The 22,779-nt window shown below is 39.9% G+C and overlaps 1 long non-coding RNA gene across 1 annotated transcript in view; it reads left to right on the top strand.

The window, feature by feature from the left end:
• LOC130909344 (uncharacterized) overlaps positions 1–22,779 on the top strand; it is a 30,364-nt gene that overhangs the window by 3,701 nt on the left and 3,884 nt on the right. The window contains exon 2 of the long non-coding RNA XR_009061733.1: positions 2,095–2,189. This is a non-coding gene — a long non-coding RNA (uncharacterized LOC130909344). The remainder of the gene's footprint in view (positions 1–2,094; positions 2,190–22,779) is intronic.

Genomic DNA, 22,779 nt, shown 5'->3' with positions numbered 1-22,779 from the left:
AGTAGCTCTCTCTGAGAATAACAATACAAATGGGGAAACCAAATCCATTGCATCACCGGAATTGCGCAGGGAAGATTTTTGAACGTACTTATATATTTTAAAATGCGCTGAATCGATTCAGCGTGTTGCCCGCATTGAATCGAATCGTTCCTGCCTGCATTGGGGTGCATCGCCGCATCGATTATTGTTGACACCCTTAGTAGACAGAAGTGAAAAGTGATTTTTAATTTTTTTTAATGTTGCTGCACAAACATGCACTTACATTTTCAAAAAGGGAGTTCATAATTACCCCTTAAGGCAGATGTATTTAAAACTCCAAATGCAAAAAAATGCAAAGAAACGTAATGGCCAAATTTGATGATGACAAAGGAAATGAAATTTTATTTTTTTCTTTAATATGCCAGTTACATACAGTGCTGGCCAAAAGTATTGGCACCCCTTCCATTCTGTCAGATAATGATCAATTTCTCCCAGAAAATGATTGCAATTACAGATGCTTTGGTAGTAATATCTTCATTCATTTTGCTTGCAATGAAAAAACACACAAAAGACAATGAAAAAAAAAAAAATTCAATCATAATCATTTTACACAAAACTCCAAAAAGGGGTCAGACAAAAGTACTGGCACACTCAGCCTAATACTTGGTAACACAACCTTTAGACAAAATAAGTGCGAACAACCACTTCCGGTATCCATCAATGAGTTTCTTACAATGCACTGCTGGAATTTTAGAGCATTCTTCTTTGGCCAACTGCTCCACGTCTCTGAGATTTGAAAGGTGCTATTTTCAGATCTCTCCACAGGTGTTCTATGGGATTCAGGTCTGGCGTCATTGCTTGCCAGTCTCCAGTGCTTTCTCTCAAATCATTTTCTAGTAAGTGTGTTTGGGTCATTGTCCTGCTGGAAGACCCATGACCTCTGATGGAGACCCAGCTTTCTCACAAATTATGCTGCAAAATTTGTTGGTAGATTTCAGACCTTATAATGCTATGCACGCGGTCAAGCAGTCCAGTGCCAGAGTCAGCAAAGCAACCCCAAAACATCAGGAAACCTCTGCCATGTTTGACTTTGAGGACTGTGTCCTTTTCTGTGAAGGCCTTTTTTCCCCCTGTAAATTATATGTTGATGCCTTTTCCCAAAACGCTCTACTTTTGTCTCATCTGACCAGAGAAGATTTTTTTCAAAAGGTTTTTGGCTTCCTCAGGTAAGTTTTGGCAAACTCCAGCCTGGCCCAGGCTATGTCTCTGGGTCAGAAGTGGGGTTAGTGAGTCCCTTTTCATTCAGATGCTGACGGATAGTACGGGTTGACACTGTTGTACCTTGGACAGCGGGACAGCTTGAAATTTTTTGGATGTTAGTCAGGGTTCTTTATCCACCATTTGCACAATCTTTCACTTGTCAACCCCCCCCCACCCCCCGTCCACATCTAGGGAAGTTAGCCGCAGTTCCATGGGCTTTACACTTATTGATGACATTGCGCACGGTAGACACAGGAACATTCAGGTCTTTGGAAATGGACTTGTAGCCTTTAGATTGTCCATGTTTCACCACAATTTTGCTTCAGACAGTTCTTTGAGCATGGAGAAAAGAAAAAAACCCAATGTGGTACACACAATGACAGAGGTTGAGCCAAGTTTAATTCATTTTAATTGGCTGCAGGTGTGATTTAGTTGTCACCACCTGTTATGTGCCACAGGTAAGTAACAGGTGCTGTTAATTACACAAATTAGAGAAGCATCACATGATTTTTCAAAGGGTGCCAATACTTTTGTCCGGCCCATTTTTGGAGTAAAATGATAATGATTGAATTTTTTTCCCCATTCTCGTTTGTGTTTTTTCATTGCAAGGAAAATAAATGAAGATATTACTACCAAAGCATTTGTAATTGCAATCATTTTCTGGGAGAAATTGAGCATTATCTGACAATTTCCGAAGTGCCAATACTTTTGGCCAGCAGCGTATACGGTAAGGTTATTTTAATTACAGCTACAAATAATTCTCGAGTCTGTTAATTTCCTCCGGCTATAACCACAAGTTACGTTGGCACCAAATCTACCTCTAAATATCCTGACATTGTGCTTTAATTTTTTTAGAGAGGCCGCCAACTGACAACCAGGGGTGATTTGTCATGCCTGCTGCTTTGGACTGATTGAGCACATTTGTCTGATCAGCTTCTGCATCTTTTTGAGTAAGTTTTTCCTTAGTTTTGCATGTGCAAACCTTCAGTTTGTGGTACCCTGTGTGTATGAAAACAAACACTATGTAAGGGTTCATAAGAGATGAAAGTGTCCTTATCATGTGTTTCTATTCCTCATGAATGTGCAAACTTGTGTTTGTTTGTATTTACATTTGAGGAGTTTAAGCAGAGCGATACCCCTCCGGTGTCCCTCTCCCACCTATCCCCTAATCTCTTCCGACTCCCGAGTGCGATAACGGAGCTTACTGACATTTAAATTTCCCGACTCCTCGCCTGGAATATCAATTAGGGCCTGTCGACCGTCGTTCCTCTCCCGCTACCATTGTCGCTCCGGTGACCTGATTGTGTCACACTCGCGACCCGAGTTGGCGCCGGGTCGAGGTGATCGTTATTGTTCGGCAGGTGATTGTTTCCAGTCAGATGACTGATACCTTTTATATATCCAATTTATGTCATTCCAAACTTTACCCTTCCCAGCTTTTGTGCATCGCAAAAAAAAAAAAAAAATGGAATTGTATGCAAAGACTAGAATTTGAGCTGATGAGATATTGGGTTTTGCGTTAAGTAATTCTGGAAAAGCGAGGGTTGCATACATCTGCATACTTAGCGGAATGTAACCATGAGCTCGCTGCGATTCATCCTCTCTTTGTCGAGACAGACTGTCAACTCGCCGTTCTCTGGGCTGGCAAGAAAGTCAAATGATTACATTATTCATTATATTTATTATGGTGTAGATTGAAGTGCGATGGAGCCACTTTGTGTTTTTCATCTCTCACACATGGAGACGTTCTCACAAATGCTAATACCGAAAGAAAAACACTCCAACTTCTTTTGTTTGATTTGTGCCGTCAACTCGGACAAAGTGGGTTTTGGTGTAGCCTAGTGTTCGATATTGGTACAGATACTGAGCCAAAATAATGTCGTCGGCGTCGAAGAGTAAAAAGGCCGAGACTGACTCTCATACCAATGAGTTTATCACTAGTGGGCGTCCAATCCATTTAAAGCGGGAGGGTGGCTGCAAAGGAACGTTGGTTCCCTCGCTGCTGAAGGAATCTGACCTTTTAGCCAGAGAGCTGGAATCACGCCAGCTGAACCGCCGGACCCGTGCTGGCGCAGCTCCAACGACCGGCAGGAATCCGACAACCCGACCAAGAGGCCAAACTCCGTGCGTTCACATTAGTCTTAACCCCTTGTACTGGCTCCATTTTGAAAGCTGGAAAATGACTTCGAAACACAAGCTGACAATTTATTCAGGTCAACATCGACCAAACGGCAAGCCAAAACAGGCGAGGATTCAGGGTCACCATATCACACCTCAACAAAAGGTTCCTGAGAAAAAAATGACAACGATTGGTTAAACATTGTCTTTTTGAAGGCTGTTGGGGGGCGGGCCGTGGGCAGAAGAAGGGTGTGTTTGGGCGTTGTTTAGGATTATTGTCTGTTTGTGGATTGGACAGTCGGAGTCAGGATTTACTGATGTCAGGGCAATGAGGGTTGTGGATTTTGCCACCTCAGCACCACGTGTGTGCTGAGAGTTCACTTCTTGGTTGTGGGTTCCTCCTGATCATGATCAGATGTTCCTTGACAAGGCAAGATGTCCCGCCATTTGTTCTGGACTGTCCGGAAGTGATTGTGGGAGTTGGTAGTGCAGACGTGGGCTTGTAGATGTCTTGCATATCACCTGGTAGTCAGCGTCAATATTGCTCACTCAGCTGCATGACGCACGCGTTGGACTTCCGTGATCAGAAAGCGTCCCATCTGCACATTGTCTTGGCGAGGCAAGATCTAATCATTCCAAGTGCAACTGTTCATGATATCAAATATATTCTGCTTGTTTCCCTTAAACTATGATATAAATGATATTTATTTTATTTTGGGTACCTTAGAGTAACACAATAGTCAAACAGTAAATACGAGAAGATTCTATTCCCTAATTGATTATATTAAGTGTGTTAAATTAATAGAAACAGTCGAACAGTAAATACGAGAAAAGATACTATTCCCTTCACTGGCAACCATCCCACTTCAAATGGATCAGACATCTAGCGCTGTCAATGGCAGCCAATAAGTTGGTGTTTGACCAAACCATGAGAGAATGACTTCACATTCAAATGAATATGCAGAGATTTAATATTAGTAATATATAAGGAGGAAAACACTCAGGTGACTTGACGTTCCCGTCTGAGACCCCCCAATTTGACCAAATTTCAAAATTGTCCGATATACACATGTGATACATCATTGGAAAGCTTAAAATCTCAATTTTCTGGGAAAAGAACAACAGGAGGGCATTTAAACAAAAAAATAAAAAGCAAAACCCTAAATGAAGGTGAGAGCACGCGAGAGCACAATTAAAGACGCCATGATTTGAACAAGATATTTTTGCTTACATACCTTGCTTTGATCCAAAAAAATCCATGTAGCATGTATTACTGAGTGTCAAGACACAGATCTGAATGGCCACAGCTGGATGTTTCGGGGATTTTATGGGTGAAACATGGTTATATAACAAGAGTTGCGATGCAGAAATCGCAGACATCAAGGAGTGGTTGATATTTGCTTCTTTTAAAAGTTTTTTTTTTTCTTCAATTTTTCTTTGTTTGGATCGATTCATTATCATCTAACATATCGGAGAAAATGCGACAGTAACAAAAAAAAAATACAATTAAGCGTGACTTATTTACAGATGCCATTTTTTTCATTGTGATGTAATTTGTTTAAAAGTTTAAACTATGTGAGTGAATAATTTTCTAAAGTTTTTTTTTTTTTTAAAATGAAATAATATACATCAATTCATTATCCTAAGCTAAAAATGACATTTTGAATAATGAATATAATTACTTCTTTTTGTGGCTGGGTTGAAACAAATGCAGTTGCGCGACGTCTGTAAACGGGGCTTTCCAGGGTAAAACGGACAAATTAAAAATAGTTTGGGGGCTTCATGCGCCATAAGTCTGATTTGGCAGCTTATAGACGTATCGTTCAATCAAACACAACAGTTCTTTTGGCTTAAAATACAGCAGTTTATTTTAAAGAGGGGTGCAAGAGCAGTAACGGGTTTTTCAGTCTTGTCTGTGTTTTCCACCATATATATTTGTATATTAAAATGTAAAATGTATTATAAATTTAAAAAAAAATAGTGGTATCTGTACAGTATCGGCCAATACCACAGAGCAAAGAATTGGTAACAGGAGCCCAAAAAAATGGTGTCGGTGCAACACTAATGAGGCGATGACAACGCCAATCGCCACATAAACAGAGCAGACTTGAAACATGCAACGGTAGATTTGCTAGCCCTTGAAAAAAAATAAGCCGCTTTCCTTGCAGCCCGGGGCTAAACGATGGATTGCGGACCGCCCGTCTTTTGAGTATCCGGCCACTGAGAGCAAAATGACGGCCAATGACAAAACAGTGCTTTATTGCTTCCTGCTGAACAGGCTGATATCCATGAGGGAGACAAGTGTGTTGCCTTCAGGGTTGGGAAGCTGCCTGGGGGCAAGAGTGAAGACTAACATAATAAGACTGAAACACACAGACGGATAAACACACAGACAGAGATCCACCTGGATAACAGATGGTTCATCAGCAGGTCTCCCTCTGTCCTCGCTAACAGGAACTGGATCACTCTGGGACAAACTCATTTTATTAAAGAACATAGACACGCTGGCATAGACCGTGACATATGTAGAGTTAATCATAAATACTCATGAGAGGCAAGTAGGTCGTTGGATAGCAGAGCTGTCAAACCCATTTTTGTTGTTATAGTTGCGCTTTCCTGGGAGGTCCATCATAACTGTGAACCCAAATATTTGATATTATGATATCTTGGTGTTGCACCGATACGACACTAAACTGACGGTATCGGGAAGGACTTAGAAATAGAGGTGGGTAGAGTAGCCAATCATTTTACACAAGTAAGCACACCCGTTGACAGGGTAACCGGGTATGTTGTCCCGTGCCTCAGGACCATAGGGGCCCCTGAATGACCCTTAATTTATTTTACTTTACATTCACATATTACTTTTTTATTGAAATAATCGTCTGATTAAATATTATATTCTACTCGACATATACTTAAAAACTTTAACATATTAAATATTTCAAATATATATTTGTTCCTTTTTTTGCACAACGCCCCCCCCCCCCCCTCTCTGGTGCACTCAAGGCTACACTGTGTCCTGAAGCGGGAAATTAAAATCTGTCATTGTTATAAACTCTAAACATGGCGAGTCGTCATAAATTGGGTGCACAGAAAAGAAAAGAAAAAGAGATGAAGATTATAGAGGTGAATGAGAAAAAAAATGACGTTTTTGAAAGGGGGACAAGAAGCCAGAGAATTAGGACTAGAGTTGGCTGTGGCCGGTGATGCCGGTAAGTGAACAACAGCCGCTCACACTGAACGTTTACTTCACGATCACCGTGAACAAATACCGATTCGAGTCTGTCACCGGCCACTTGTAAACTATTGAGCTGCGGTATGACAAGACGTGCTGCTCGTGTTGAGCCAAGGAGAGAGAAGGTAATGGATTCAGGGATATATGTTAGTCTGCGGGGAGCAAGTGTGCGAGGCTGAACAGACTGTGGTCCAGAGGCTGGATTTATCACCCACTGTGTATTATAACGAACACTAATACCATGGGATGTGGAGGGGGCAGGCACAGGATGTTTATTTATACTGTTTTGTTGCTTAGCAGGCAGGCATAGCACTCTCAGTTGTTTTGTATTGTAGCCTACATGGTACAATAGATGAAAATTGTTTATATTGTGTCACATCACATTAAAGTCTGTTAAATTTAACTGTGTTAAAAGTACTGCATATATGTTGCCTTGACAAGCCGGTGGCAGGGCAGGGGTCGCCCTCCTAAGATGGCCGCTAGCTAGATTCGCCCTTAAACGAGATGATAAATAGACATCCGATCATGTGGCGTCCAGTCATCTTTTTGCTGTGAATTTCAACAAGTTTATCAATAGTAGACATCCAATCCATTTGAAGCGGGACGGTGTCATTCGCTGCAAACCATCCCACTTCAAATGGACTGGCCGTCTAGCGCCATCAATGGCAGCCAATACGTTAAGCATGTCAGACCAAGTAGTGATAGAATGATTTTACATTCAAGTGAGTTTACAGAAATTTAGTATAAAAAAAGAGAAAGCCAAAGCCTGAGAACCAATCTTTTCCAATCACTTCTCCATCAAGTTGTTTTTTCTTTATCCTTTATTCCTTTCTCTTCTGACATTCCTTTTCACTCCTCACCTCTCTCTCATCCATCTATCTATTCCCTCCTTCTTCCTCCCAACTACAGTAGTTGCCTTGGTAACAATACAAAGAGATTTTCTTCACAGCGCTGTCACCGTGGCAACGGTTGGCTTTCCTCCAGGCGTTTTTTGGAAGTGCGCCGCCCTTTGGTCCACTCCAGCCAGCTTGTAGTGACTGCCGTGCCATCCAGACCATCCATTAGTAGGATGGCGCCTCTCAAGTACCGATGGGCACTACGCGCCGATTGGTCAAATATCGCGATACGACTCAAAAGCTTCACTGCTTTGTTTCAAGCTTGGCCGCAGCGGTTATCAAAGAGTCTACTGGCATTTGTTTTCTTTTGCCGTTTCACTCAGCGCAAACCAATTGAAACTCACTGATGCAATTTGAGGAAAAAACCCGCTCGGCACCAGACGTCAACATAAATCGTTGTGGGCATCGTTTGTTCTTTTACCCGCAAATCTTCCCACGCTCTATGATGATTTGGAATGGAGAATAAAACATATTTTCAGTGTTAAGACACCGGATAAGTTGTAAACACGAGGAGGGCCATTCCAGAATTGGAGGACGTTTGACATCACACCCTTGAAATTTTAAAAAGTCCACATATCAAACACAAGACTTTGAATTGTCGACATTTGACATTGTTTGAAAAATAAACCTTTAATAAAACCGTTATAATGAATTAAAAAATTCATTATTGTAATAAAAAGTTTTTTCATTCTCTTGTAACTGTTGGGACATTTGTTTTAAGAACCTTATTTCAAATATCAATTATTGGGACACCAATATGTTATGTTATCCTGTTGACTTTTAGACATTAGCCCTATATTGCCAAATGTATCACATTTGATACACCTAAAATTTCATGGTTTTGACACTAATTCAGAATTTTCACATTTCTTTTTGAAAAAAGATGGATGCAAGTCAACACATGCATCTTCAGGTTCCATGAGAAAAAAAAAACAGGTGTTAGCAAGGCTTAAAGATATTAGAGCGCTTATTACACGTATGCATTTTGACTTTTCTTTTTACAAATTTGAAAAAAAAGTTTCATTAAGACCTTATTTTTCAAATGTTGTGATTCTCTGAGAATTGCTTCATATTGCAGGCATTAAAGGGTTAGACAAGTGAAGGAATTTGACTTTTTAGCCAGACTGCCGGAATCACGCCAGTCAAACTGCTGGACCCGCGCTAGCGCAGCCCCCGAGCGACCGGGGCTGGCGGGAGTTCGACATCCCGGCCAAAAGGCCAAACACTGTGCGTTCAGTCTTAACCGCTTGTACTGACTCCATTTTGAAATCTGGAAAAAGGCTTCGAAGCACAAGTTGACAATTTATTTAGGTCGACAGCGATCCAACGGTAAGGCAAACAGAAAATGGAGTCAGGTGGGGGGGCAAGGTCACCAAATCACACGTCAACAAAAGGTTCCCGAGAAAAATGGCAACTATTAGTTAAACATTCAGTTTTTTGGAGGCTCTCGCGGGGCGGGCTGTGGGCAGGAAGAAGGGTGTGTTTAGGATTATTGTCTGTTGGTGGATTGGACAGGAGGATTCTGGAGTTACTGTTGTCAGGGCAGCAAGGGTTGTGGATTTTGCCACCTCAGCGTCAAAGGGGCTCTTGGAGTCTTGTCAGTCGTGTTATCAGTTAGATATCGGGCGTTTTCGGGTATTTCTTGTGTTGGGACGGGGTGTTCCGCCATTTGTTCTGGACAGTCCGGGAGAACTGGTTGTGAGAGTTGGTGGTGCAGACGTGAGCTTGTCAGCGTCAATCTTGCTCAGTCAGTTGCATGACGCACACGTTGGGCTTCCGTGATAAGAAGGCGTCATGTATCTTTATGCCCTATATTCTGCTTGTTTTCCTTAAACTATGGTATAAGTGCTACTTTTTATATTGGGTGTGTTAGTTTTACAAACAGTCAAACGGTAAATACGAGAAACGATACTATTCCCTGATTGATTATATTAAGTGTATTAGAATAATGCAGTTAGATGGTCCTTCATAAAGAAAGCAGCAAATGCATTTTTGTCACGAATTCATGGAGCAAATTGATATACTATCATCTATTTTTCATATTTTATAAAATAGCCGTGTGTCAATTTCTTACTCCACCTCTTTGATAATGCGATCTTCACGTGCTCTGGGAAAGATGATCCTTACCACTTGCTAGTTGGCAATTACATGTGCTTCTTGTTCATGTGCTGTTGTTGTCGTAGCAAAACAAAAAACATGGCTGACGTTTCAGTTTGCTGTCATTGGCGTATACTGTAAACCGGTACATTTACGAGAGTGTTCTACTTAGACTGCCAACCAAGTGCTATCCCGTGTCTCTTTCGCTCTGTAGAACTAAAAACAATCGCATATACTTGGTTAAAAAGTAACACTACACTATTATGCCGGCGTCCCGAAAAGAACTTCTTCGAAGAGCCTAGTTTTTTTTTATTCACAACTTGCTCGCGGTCCACCATTTTGAAAAGTAAAAGATCTTCCTGTCTGGGAAACTCTGGTATCATAAAATCCCAGTTCTCCGGTAGAAAATACGACTTGAAGGAGCGTTCGCATGCAATTTTCCACTTGACAAGTGGTATTTACCATCATTACGACACCACGTGATGACAGCATAAGGCCGTTCCGTTAAGGGGTGGGGTCAAAGGGGAGCGGGAGAAGTCGATGGGCCATCTCAAATCCAATCGGGTTTTTCTTCAGGGACATGCGAACGCGGCAGGGCTATCTCAAATAGTCACAACGGATTGGCTAACGGGCGGAGCTAGCTCTTATCTCATACATCAATCTCATTTTGACACGTGTCAAATGGAGAAAGAGAAGAAAAAGAGGGTCTCAGACCCCATCAAGAGATTCCATAATTGCCAAGCAACCCCCTGCTGGTGGAACACTGATATTGGGGAAAGATCACAGCAGCGACACAGGCTGTGACATTTTCATTTATGATGACAGTGTTTAATTCGCTTGAGTGTATTTTCAGAAAAGCTTTGAATTTTCTGGGTATGAAGGCCAAAAGACCATCTGACACAGTAAATAGCAAATATGTTGGGTGTAATTGTATCCCAAGGAGTACATATGGAATTAACTCTACACTTAACTGAACCGTCATTTATTTATGGCGGAAAACACTCAGGTGACTTGAAGTTCCGCTCTGAGACCCCCAATTTGGCCAAATTTCAAAATTGTCCTATATGCATGTGTGATATATCATTGTAAAGCTTAAAATCTCAATTTTCTGGGGGGATGAAACATTTCGAACAGGTGGGCATTTAAAAAAAAAAAAAAAACATTTAAACAGCAAAACCCTAACTGGAGGTGAGAGCACGCGAGAGCATAATTAAAGACGCCACGATTTTAACGAGATGTTATCGCATACTTACCTCTTTTCCATCCAAAAACTCCATGTAGCATGTATCACCGAGTGTCAAGACACAGCTGTGAATGGTCACAGTTGGATTTTGGGGGAATTTTATGGGCGAAACATGGTAATATATCAAAGGTCGCGATGCAGAAATCGCAGACATCAAGGAGTGGTCGAGATTTTCTTTTTCACATATTTACCCTTTTAAACTTTTTTTTTTTTTTCTCCAATTTTTCTTTGTTTGGATCGATTATCATCTAAAATGTCGGGGAAGATGCGACAATAACAAAAAAAAATACAATATAAAATAGTTATGAGGTAGATATCCGTGACTTTTTTACAGAGACCAATTTTTTTCATTGTGACGTCATTTTTTAAAAAGTGTAAAATATGCGCGTAAATAATTTTAAGTCTTTTTTTTTTTTTTTTTTTTTTTAAACGAAATATTAGACATTAATGATTCTAAGCTAAAAATGACATTTTGAATAATGTAATTACTTACCTTCTTTTAATGGCTTGGTTGAAACAAAAGCTGTTGCGCGACGTCTGTAAACGGGGGTTTCCAGGGTAAAACGGACAAATAAAAAAAAAAGTTCGAGGGCTTGATGTGCCATGAATCTGCCATGGCAGCATATAGACATCTTTTTCTATCAAGCACAACAGCTCTTTTGGCTTAAAATCCAGCAGTTTATATTAGGGCTGTCAAAATTATTGCGTTAACGGGCGGTAGTAAATTTTTTAAATTAATCACGTTAAAATATTTGACGCAATTACCGCACATGCCCCGCTCAAACAGACTAAAATGACAGTACAGTGTAATGTCCGTTTGTTACTTGTTTTTTGGTGTTTGGCGCCCTCTGCTGGCGTTTGGGTCCAACTGATTTTATGGGTTACTATGCTAGTAAGCATGGTGTAATTATTGACATCAACAATGGTGAGCTATTAGTTTATTTTTTTGATTGAAAATTTTACAAATATTAATAAAACGAAAACATTAAGAGGGGTTTTATTGTAAAATTTCTATAACTTGTACTAACATTTATCTTTGAAGAACTACAAGTATTTCTATCCATGGATCGCTTTAAGAGAATGTTAATAATGTTAATGCCATCTTGTTGATTTATTGTTATAACAAACAAATACAGCACTTATGTACCGTATGTTGAATGTATATATCCCTCTTGTGTCTTTGCATTCCAACAATAATTTACAGAAAAATATGGCATATTTTAGAGATGGTTTGAGTTGCGATTAATTACGATTATTTCATTTTTAAGCTGTAATTAACTCGATTAAAAATTTTAATCGTTTGACATCCCTAGTTTATTTTAAAGAGGGGTGCAAGAGCAGAAACTTTTTCAGCCTTGTCTGTGTTTCCGCCTTAGTTTTACAGATACATTTTAAACGTGACTGTCATGAGAACGCGCAGGTCCGCTTGTCAATTTCCTCCTTCAAAGTTAATCATTCCATTCCGTATTTGTGAAATAAAAAAACATATTTCCAGGATTGCTGAGAAATTACGTTTTACAGTGCAGCGCATGAATTATAAAGCGGTGATGGCTTTCCAGAAAGCACGCCATATTTTCATGGCCCAGGGCCCCCCAAATCAGCATTTGTGAAAATGAACCATTTCCTCAGTAGCTCCAGACTAGGAGGAGTCAGGCTGTTCTTATCTGTGAAGAGAAAGTGATGTACAGCCTAGAGGGGAAACCCTGACAGTGACGCGGGGACTCACTTTGTCGTCTCGTACTCGCACTGTTTGTTTGAAGCGCACATTCAAAGGAGCGCCGCTTCCCGACAGTCAGAATATACTGTATCGTTCCTTTTCATTTTTTTGGGACTCGCTTGACGTATTCCCGAGCAACTTCTTTTTATTCTCAAGTGTGTATTTCAGCCTACAATTTTATTTGGGTAGCACAACTCAAAGTGCTTTACGTCAGGGGTGTCGTATACAGTTTGGTCCGCGGGCCGCATTCATGGCAATTACATCTTCCCTCGGGCCGGACCGCTTTATTTTCGGCCAGATAAGTTTACTCGCTGGCTGGCCGCCATTTAAAGCGCTAGACCTCCAATCCATTTTGACTGGAAGAATGAACGAATGCACAGTACTGGAAGCGAGTGACGCAAAATGAACACATCGCCTGCCATTGACAACGATAGATATCAAATAGCATACCACACGAATGCTATTTTAGACCGCAAGGCTGCGTGACGTCACTATCGTAAACCGGAAGTGGGTCAACAGTTTTAGCTCTGTGGCATGATGCATTGTCATCTTGGAAAATGACAAACATATTTTCGATTGAAGGGATAAGAAAGCTGTCTGCAATTTCAATGACAAGAGTCAATGTGGAGGTCAGTAAATGTTACTTTTATTTAGCAAGTGCAGGGAAATATACAGTACATGGAATCACTCCATTCTGAGGAAAGAAAATGGAATCATGAGAAACAAACAAAGAAATAACAATCAAAACACATCTCTAGTGTTTATTAGAACCACCTCTGGCTTTTATGACAGCTTGCAGTCTCTGAGGTATGGACTTGGTGAGTATTCCTCATCAATTTGGAGCCAACTCTCTTTGATTGCAGTTGCCAGATCATCCTTGCAGGTCGGAGCCATTTTTTTCCACCGCAGGTTTTCAATAGGGTTGAGATCTGGGCTATTTGCAGGCCATGACAATGACTGGATGAGTCTTTCTCCAAGGAATGATTTAAAAGTTTTAGCTCTGTGGCATGTCGTTTTTGTAAATCTTACTGGAACAGCACCAAACCAAAGTTTCAGCATCGTCACCTTGTCAAGAGTCAAGAATCTGCATTGGACAAGGTGTCAAGAGTCAAGATTCTGCATTGGACAAGGTGATGATGCTGGAACTTTTGTTTGGTGCTGTTCCAGTGAGATTTACAAAGATGACTGCCTGAAGAAAACATCAAAATTCCCTCAGTCCTTGATAATATGGGGCCGCATGTCAGGCAAAGGCACTAGGGAGATGGCTGTGGTTAAATCTTCAATAGGTTTACATTGAAATTTTAGACAGCTTGCTTATCCCTTCAATTGAAAATATGTCTGTCACTTTCCAAGATGACAATGCATTATGCCACAGAGCTAAAATTGTTAAAACCTTCCTTAGAGAAAGACTCATCCAGTCAATGTCATGCCCTGCAAATAGCCCAGATCTCAACCCTATTGAAAACCTGTGGTGGAAATTGAAAAAAAATGGCTCTGACCTGCAAGGATGATCTGGCAACTGTAATCAAAGTCAATTGGCACCAAATTGATGAAGAATACTCATCAAGTCCATGCCTCAGAGACTGCAAGCTGTCATAAAAGCCAGAGGTGGTGCAACTAAATACTAGAGATGTGTTTTGATTGTTATGTTTTGTTTGTTTCTCATGATTGCATATATTTTTCCTTAGAATGGAGTGATTCTACATTTATTTCCCTGCAATTGCTGAATAAAAGTAGCATTTACTGACAACCACAATGTTTTTTACTCATTTCTTTCAGTATTTCTGAATGTTAAAGAGTTGCAATTTTGAACTAATTCATTTTTTTCCCCCAAGCTTTTTGCTCTACATAAAAAAAAAAAAGTCTGAGTGAGTGCTCGTCCGAGACTGGTGATTCCATACTTTTTTGCTAGGGGTTGTATATGTACAGTATGAAGGAGCTACAAGGTGCCTGACAGGCAGAACAACCGAACAACGACAGCCCTGCTTTTCATCTCATGAAAAGCAGCAAGACCCCATTAAGAAGTATCACTTCATTTTTGGTTTTACTTCTAAGTCAAACCAGTAAGACGGTTAAAAACAAAACAGGAAAGCCTTTCTCCTGCGAGTGATGCGTATTATCGTGGATTTCAAATGTACAGTATGTGTCGTACGGGGTCAAAGGAAAGTAGCGGCGCTGCATTTCAGCCCTCCAAAAAAAGGTTCAGTGAGTCATCTTGTCAAAATGATTGACTTGACCTGATGTTCATGCTGACTTATCCCTTATTCCTTTGTTTGCGCTCCAGGCTTTTCCCCCCCTTTAGGAATATCATATTCTAGAATTCTAGGAGCTTATGTATACTGATCAAAGACTCGGCCGTCGTTAGTGGTGTTGATACTGATACGCTGTTCTGACCAATGGGTATCCCGGTCGAATCGAAGCGCTACTGAGCATGCGCACGACAACCACGACCCTCCAGGGGTGATCACATGCCAAATGTCTTTTGACCACTAAACTCAGTAAGCAATTCCATATATGCACGTAAGATTACAATAAAATATTGATGATATTACGAGATAAAAGTGTTAGGATGTTAACCATAGACTTCATAATAATATTGACGGGACACGGGGCGTGGGACCGATTAATAGGGGTCCTATCTCCGTCAAAGCTTGCCGAGTGGAAACAAAGACAAAGAGCATTTTACATGGAAAATTATTGTGACTAAATACTTAAATCCCTGAATTCCTTTATGTATATATATATATATATATATATATATATATATATATAGAGAGAGAGAGAGAGGTAAAACTGTCTCGTTTCTTGGTTGAAAGCAAAAAAAACTCCCCAAAAAGTTAGCATTTATTTTACGTAAATATGTCGCAGGTGCTGCTTGTCTTTAAGTCATTGTGGTGCCGCCTTGTCACCACTTAGAGGTTTTTCCGTTGAAATTTCTGTGAATAAATGCTTAAATCCCTGAATTCTTTATAGATATGGACGTAAAACAGTCTCGATACTTGGTCAAAAGCAAAAAAAAATAATAATAAATAAACGGACGGTTAGCATTTATTTTACGTAAATATGTTGAATGTGATGTTAGTCTGTTAGCCAATGTGGCAGGCAGCCCCCTTAATACAACAAAGAGCTTTTGGCATTGAAAATTCTTGTGAATAAATGCTTAAATCCCTGAATTCTTTATAAATATGGACGTAAAACAGTCTCGATACTTGGTTAAAAGCAAAAAAAAAAAAAATAAACAGACGGTCAGCATTTATTTTACAAAAATACGTATGTCGAATGTGATGCTAGTCTGTTAGCCAATGTGGCAGCCCCCTTAGTACAACAAAGAGCTTTTGGCGTTAAATTTTTGTGAATAAATGCTTAAATCCCTGAATTCTTTATAGATATGGACTTAAAACAGTCTCGATTCTTGGTTAAAAAAAAAAAAAAAAACGGGCAGTTAGCAGTTATTTTATGTAATTATTGCAAACTATGACGGCAATGGTGTAGCGGCTAATTTGTCCCATTGATTTATTCACAATGTTTCAAAATGCATGCATGGTACGAAAATGACCTTGAATCCTCGAACAAATCACTCCTGTGAAAAGCCTTCCTGTTTCTATGCGGTACAGCTTTCGTAGTTCTTCAAAAGTCCAAGCTTGAATCCAGCTTAGACATGAGCGTGTGCCGTCTTTGCCTGACTATACTCAATGAAGCCCCCCTCTGATAAGGCAAAGAATGACGAAGTGTCACGTCAATAGGTAATGAAGTCTATGATCTTGTATACTTTTTCCAAAAAAACGTGGTATCTGTAAATTACTTAGCCAGTTATTGGAATCTGCTGTCAAAAAATGGTAACACTAATAGTTATATGTATTTCTATTCCTTCTGAATAAATGTTGGATTTTTTCCTTGTACTGTACACACGACATGTTCTTTTAAACCTTCAAAGTGTTTGAGTGGGAATCACTGTGGGTTTTCCTCAGCTCGTCTCCCTCCGCAAGACGCATTGCTGTTCATGTGCATTTTTCATCAGCGCAATGGGACAGAACTTGACAGCTCGAGTCGGGATGACGGATGGCGAGACCGCGACAACAAACAGCAGAACAAAACAGACACTGTCAATTACAAATGTAACTAGGTTTGCAAAAAAAATTTTTTTTTCAAACCAAGCAGATGCATTCTTTAAGATCTGTGCGTTCATTGTATGGTCAATTAATGATAACATTTCGTTCCTACATCGGCGACATAAAGCCAATGTGTACTTTAGACTAAAGGAAGCACATTCAGTCACTTTTGCCGTTTGTGTGAAAGATCATTTTCATGTTGCGTTTAACCCAAATAAGGACAAGCGCCAGGGGCATCAATAGGTTTTAAGAAGAGGGGGGCTTAGCCCCCAGGAGTTAGACAGGATATAAGTCAACGCCGCATACAAGCCCAAAACTTCTCAAACCGCTAAGAAAAACACATATATACTGCATATATATGGCAGAAAACACTCAGGTGACTTCAAGTTCTGCTCTGAGACCTCCAAATAGTCCGATATGCATGTGTGATACATCATTGGAAAGCTTAAAATCTCAATTTTCTGGGGGACGAAACATTTTGGAATGAAGGGCATTTAAAAAAAAAAAAAAAAGTTTTTAAACAGCAAAACCCTATATGGAGGTGAGAGCACACGAGAGCAGAATTACAGACGCCATGACTTTAACGAGACATTATCGCGTGCTTACCTTGTTTCGATCCAAAAACTCCATGTTGCATGTATCACTGAGTGTCAAAACACAGCTGTGAATGGCCACAGCTGGATTTTTGGGGGGATTTTATGGGTGAAACATGGTAATATAACAAGGGTCGCAATGCAGAAATCGCAGACATTAAGGAGTGGTCGAGATTTTCTTTTTCATATGTTTACCCTTTTAAACGTTTTTTTTTTCAATTTTTCTTTGTTTGGATTGATTATTTATCTAACATATCGGGGAAAATGCGACGGTAACAAAAAAATACAATTTAGCGATAGTTATGAGGTAGATATCCGTGACTTTTTTGCAGTCGCCATTTTTTTCATTGTGACGTCATTTGTTTAAAAGTTTAAAATATGCGAGTGAATCATTTTTTAAAGTCATTTTTTTTCTTTAAACAAAGTATTAGACATCAATTCATGATTCTAAGCTAAAAATGACACATTTTGAATAATAAATACGATTACTTGTTTTCATGGCTGGGTTGAAACAAAAACGGTTGCGCGACGTCTGTAAATGGGGGTTTTCAGGGTAAAACTGGCAAATTAAAAAAAGTTCGGGGGCTCAATGCGCCATGAATCTGCTATGGCAGCATATAGACATATTGTTCTATCAAACACAACAGTTGTCTTGGCTTAAAATACAGCAGTTTCTTTTAAAGAGGAGTGCAAGAGCAGAAACTGCTTTTGCAGTCTTGTCTGTGTTTTCCGCCATGTATATATATATATATAAAATCGTAGAGGCCAATGCCATGACTGTCACTCACAACACAGTAACAGTTTCTTCCCAAATATTTGTAAACCGCACGGATTACATTTTGGGCACATATGTAACATAAATGGCTGTAATTTTAAACCCTGAAAAATACTACTAATTACTTGAATTTAATATCTGGGCCATGCTAATTTGCCTAATGCGCACACGCACAAAAACATATCCAAACATTATACATAACATATTTACATACATACAAACATACAGTACAGGCCAAAATTTGGCCACGCTATAAATAATCATCATCTACTTTAATCATTACTCTCCTACTTACCTTTTAAGTGAGGTCTCTCCCTTGTCACACTCTTTGCTCCTCTGCTCTGACTCCAACAGGTCAACAAAGGTGGTGGAGTTATAATTATTAGTGTGTTATTATGACTATCCACTGATAATAATCATGCGTGAGTGAGCTTGGCTTATGTACTCATCTATGCGTAAAGTGAGAAACAGCTAATGCTCCAGTAGGAACTCACCCCAAAGATAGTGGTGATAAGTAGAGGTAGGAATTTTTAGGCACCTAACGATTCGATTACAATTCTGAAGCCCCCCCTAAAATAGGCCTAACGACACCACTGACAAGCGCCATAAAAAAACATGGGCAGACTAAACCATTGAGGTTCCTTGAAACATTGAGGGGAGTTGTTGAATGTGCAAAGTGAAAAAAATAATAGAATCTGAAAAATTCCTTATTCTCCATTAGCATTAATGTTGCAGTATCCTTTGTTTACTATTATTAATATTTCATCAAAATCTTAACCGTCCCGTATCGTTTATTTCCACTTAGCTTAAATCGATTCTGCATGTACTCATGCGTGCACTATTAAGGCTAGAAACAACCAATTAAAAGCACTTTACCAGCTGAGAGGAACAAAAACGTCATCATGCCAGCTTTGAAATACAAACACAAAAACTAGCCCTGCAAGCAGGACTGAACAGGCCCTCGCACAACCTGTTGACCTCCCAAATGTCATCGCTTTCCGTATGTATGTACAAATTTTGGTTTTTGAGCATGTTCAGGCCTTCAAATTGGCCATTTTCATTAGCCATGAAGAAGGAAGAAGAAGAATAACTAGTTGGTACGACAGAGTTGATGCAAATGACCCATACATGACCCTTCAGGGTATGACTCTCAACAAGCACGGGAAGTTTGGCGCAGATATGTCGTATATCTGTCAAGTTATGACTGTTCAAAATTATTTGTGAGACAAAATGACGAGGGTCTTCTTACTTTCCTGTTTGGACGCCCCCACTTCAACGAAAACTCAATATTTTTCATCAGATACCTGAACACATACATGTCTTATCCCCTGATGCAGGTTTGAGGTCAATTGATTTTTTCCTGAGGAGTAATAATAATAATACATTTTATTTGAAGGCGCCTTTCTGGCACTCAAGGTCGCCGTACAATCATTTAAAACTTTAAAAGTGAGAAAATCAAAGTATAGAACGTTTAAGGAAATTTATAATACTAAAAGAGATATAAGGGCAGTTAAAAAGACCACAACTTGGTGCTTATTGTGGATAGGCTAGTCTAAACAGGTGAGTTTTGAGTAGGAGCCTTTCTCGTAAAAAACAAAAAAAACAAAACGGCATTTCCTGTTTCCTCTAGGGGGCGCCAATATTTCAATGCAGTCGTGTTGAGGCTGGGATACCTCTCATGCTTTTCAGATATGAAAAAGATTGCACTTTGTATAAGGAAGTTATTAATCATTTACTGAATTGGCGTGCTGCCAAAAAAACGCCCGACTTTGGTATCCCGCCCAGGTCAGGCCCGTGAATGAAAACTCACCATTTTGATAACTTAACATCTCATATGTCTCATAAACAGTCTCGCCAACTTTGAAGAGGATCCAACTACCTACCTCTGCGCAATGGTGTCAAACGTCCACACTGTTTATCTACTAAAATTGCATGTTTTTTTTAACATTCAATCCAAAATACCAACACTTTTTGAAGCATTTTTGCAATAGTTATCTACTCCCCAAATTTCATCGCTCTACGTTGAAAAAACCTAAATGGAGAGGCCTTTTTGAAAAACTCCAGGGGGCGCCACTAAGCCATTTTGTGACATTTTTTCACAATGTTGCCAAATTATCGAAATTTACGCGAAGCCGCATGTTTGTGCACATTTTGGTGAGTTTTTGAGCATGTTAAGACCTTCAAATCGGCCATTTTCATTTGCCATGAAGAAGGAATAATAATAATCCTTGGCAAAACAATAGGGCCTCGCACCTATTGGTGCTCGGGCTCTCATAATGTCGGGCATCTGGTAAAAAAAAAAAAAAAAAAAAAAAAAACAGGACAGAAGAGAATCAAAACCATTTTTGCAGAAGTCATATTTTTTTATTGCCACGTAAGAAAGTTGTATATAGAACAATATTAATATATTGTCAGATGGCAAATCGACAACAAAAAAACCCCAAAATATCCCTGTGAACCCCCCTTTAAAAAGAAAGAAAAAAATCATCTTAGCAACACTATGGTAATATATTTTGGGACAAAAAACATCTGCTATGTTTCTTTTTTCTTCCTAGCAATAGTCGAGTAGTACCAAAATACATTTTTCTCATAACTCCATTTCACAAAATTCAAAGTCGGTAAAAGAACAACGGGGCATCACGGTGCATATTATAAGCTACTGTGCAAACAATAGTGGGTAATGGACTTCTACCATACAAAAGATGCTCAACATGGAAATGCAGTGTATGTATTCGTATACATAAATACCACAAACCGGTCCGAACATCAAAAATATATCAATTTTATGTGGTGCATGGTGAACACACAAAATGAGCCAATCGGTAGCTAATGGATAATAATCAACCTCAAATAGCTTATTGATTCTGCTGCTGTTATGGGAAATCCCTCGGCTGGATCGCCTTTATTCACCGCTTCTGTTAATGCTCTTCCAAATGAAACGTAGCATTAACATTACACATCGACAACATCATAGGAGAAAATACACACACACAAACAAAAAAAAAACATCTCCTCCGTTTTTTTTTTTTTTTCCTCATCTGCCGAAGCCAAAAGTTCCGGATGGACGATTACAATGGGCGTACTGTCCAGACAGAGGCTTTACAAACTTGTAAACATTACTGACGAGAACCATCTTTTGATGGTATGGTGGGGAGGGATATTTTATTTTTCGAAATATCAAACTGCTACTGTAACGAAAGTTGTTTGAGCCCTTAGGAGTCACCTCAACACATAGACTTTCTATTTTGCTTTTACATTTTTAAACGACATATATCGCGATCGTGTCATGGGGGTGGTAGGGGGACTATATTTAATATATACAGATCACAAATATGTTAAGTTACAAAGGAGTATATAGGCCCAAAGTAGAACTAGAACACTAAAGCACACACAGTTACTATTCTGAATCAAAGTCGGATGATCACCACTAGTGTCGATTCGGTATCTGTACCGATATGGCACTAAAATGACGTCATTGATCTACCGCCCGTCCCCTCCAATGAGTTTATCGCTCGTAGTCGTCCAAGCGGGAGTAATGGCAGTTAAGCAGTGACGACTACTTTAAACTCGAGCGTGCAGAAATTTAGCATTATAAGAAAAAAAAATATATATATATATATATATACAGGGTGTCCCAAAATAACGTATACACTCTTTGACTTTAAATAGTGAAGGGAATCTTTTCTCGTATTTACCGATCAACTGTTTGTATTACTCTAACACACATAACACACACATAACATACTTTTTTTTTTTCGTATTTACTGTTTGACTGTATTACTGTTAACACACCCGATATAAGATAAAGAGCACTTATACCATAGTTTCAGGAAAACAAGCAGAATATAGGGCATAAGAGGTACATGACGCCTTCTTATCACGGAAGCCCAACGTGTGCATCACGCATCTGACACTAACAAGGCAAGACATCTATAAGCCCACGTCTGCGCCACTCCCGCAATCAGTTCTCCCGGTCAGTCCAGAATAAATGGTGGGACATCCTGTCCCAACACAGGGAACACCAGAGAACGCCCGATATCCAACTGATAACACGACTGATAAGACTCCAAGAGCCCCTTTGACGCTGAGGTGGCAAAATCCACAACCCTCGTTGCCCTGACAGCAGTAACTCCCGAATCCCCCTGTCCAATCCACAAACATACAATAATCCTAAACCACGCCCAAGCCCGCCCTTCTTCTGCCCAAAGCCCGCCCCGCGAGAGCCTTAAAAAACACTGAATGTTTAACTAATCGTTGTCATTGTCATTTTTTTCTCGGGAACTTTTTGCTGACTTGTGATATGGTGGAACGAGTCTGCCTCCTCGCCTCAGTCTGTTTCGCCTTGCCGTTTGATCGCTGTCGACCTCAATAAATTGTCAACCTGTGCTTCGAAGCCTTTTTCAGCTTTCAAAATGGAGTCAGTACAAGAGGTTAAGACTAAGGTGAACACACGGCGTTTGGCCTTTTGGCCGGGGAACGCACAGAGTTTGGCCTTTTGGCCGGGTTGTGGGGGGCTCGCCGGCCGGGGTCGTTGGAGCCGCACCAGTGCGGGTCCGGCTGGTGTGATTTCTTCAATAGCTAATAGCTTTTTTATATTTCAGATTTGATTTTGAAATAAAAATGGCAGATACTTGGCTTACGTTTGAGGAAAAACAACAACAACAAAAATTCAGAAAACATTCTGGAAATGTGAAAGTAAAGCTTAAAACTCGTCAACTGTCACGTGAAACAGGCAGTTGACAAACAGGTTTTTGTAG

Source organism: Corythoichthys intestinalis, chromosome 21, assembly GCF_030265065.1.
Source record: "Corythoichthys intestinalis isolate RoL2023-P3 chromosome 21, ASM3026506v1, whole genome shotgun sequence".
NCBI classification, from domain to species: Eukaryota; Metazoa; Chordata; class Actinopteri; order Syngnathiformes; family Syngnathidae; genus Corythoichthys; species Corythoichthys intestinalis.
Note: the sequence above shows the minus strand (reverse complement) of the source record. Positions and strands in the feature narration are given on the sequence as shown.